This window comes from Cebus imitator, unplaced genomic scaffold (genome assembly GCF_001604975.1).
Source record: "Cebus imitator isolate Cc_AM_T3 unplaced genomic scaffold, Cebus_imitator-1.0 Scaffold30, whole genome shotgun sequence".
In the NCBI taxonomy this organism is placed as follows: Eukaryota; Metazoa; Chordata; class Mammalia; order Primates; family Cebidae; genus Cebus; species Cebus imitator.
This window is the reverse complement of record NW_016107345.1, coordinates 10,107,615-10,108,902: the sequence shown is the minus strand read 5'-3', so window position 1 is coordinate 10,108,902 and position 1,288 is coordinate 10,107,615.

Here is a 1,288-nt window from a genome sequence, read left to right as displayed (position 1 = left end):
AAAAAAAATTAGCTGGGCGTGGTGGCGGGTGCCTGTACTCCCAGCTATTCTGGAGGCTGAGGCAGGAACCTCGGAGGTGGAGGTTGCAGTGAGCCAAGATCACACCATTGCACTCCAGCCTGGACAAGAGTGAAACTCCTTCTCAAAAAATAAATAAGTAAATAAATAAGAGCAAAACTTCTTCTCTAAACAAATAAATAGATAAATAAGAAAGAAAGCACTTAAACTGGCCCCAACAAAGACCCGTATAGGGTTCTATCTGCACCAACACTAAGGATTTATGTAGCACCCGCCTTCTACCTACCCTACTGCTGCAGTTTCTAGGCATTCCACTTTGTACCGAGGGTGATGAAGCCTATTTTTCCAAAAGAGCACTTACTGCATGCTTAGCTGTGACGTGGAAGGGAGAAGGAAGCCCAGGTCAAGCTGGACTCCACCCTGACCTGGGCAGCCAACTGAAACAAATTTTAATCAGATTAACAACGGCCTGTTTGGAACTGGTAAGTCATGTTCATTCACCCGTCTTCAGTGTCATTTTCTGTTAAACAAAAGAGTGGCCTTGGCAGGTTTTTGCTGGGAAACACCAGTGGTAATCGAAGAGAAATGTATGTTTTCTCTCTATTTTAACATGCAGTTAAGTGGAGTTCTAGCTCATAAATTAGTATTCACGTATAATAAACAAAAATATTTAATGTTTAATATATATATATTACCATATGTATATAAAATGAATAATAGCTTAGACCAGATGCACAAATCCCAATTCTTTTCCTTAACAGCAGTATACAGGACATGTATTTTATGAATTAAATTTTATTTTAATTTTTTTCTCAGTTGTCAAACACACTCAAGTTGATTCAACAAAGACCCACAGCACCTACCGGAATACTTCCCTCAGCTGCAAGATCTGGCATTTAAAACTGGAAGATTCTTTAGTAAGCTGGTTTTCTCCAACAAGAAAAAAAAAAAAAACTGGAAGATTCTTACCACATGTGCTTCTGGGCTTTGAAAACTTGATCCTTTCCATCTAGGCTTTTGACCTGTGCAACAAAGAACTAGTATCTAGATTTTAGGATATGTAACAAACATCTACAAATCACTAAGAAGAAGACAAACAATACACTTGGCAATAGACATTGGATACAAACAGGTAATTCACAGCAGAAGAAACCTGAAATGGCCAATATGTATAATATATGAAAAGATAACCCAATTTGTTTACTTATCAGGGAAATATAAAATTAAAACAACGGTGAGATATAATACCATTTTACACCTACCAGATGTT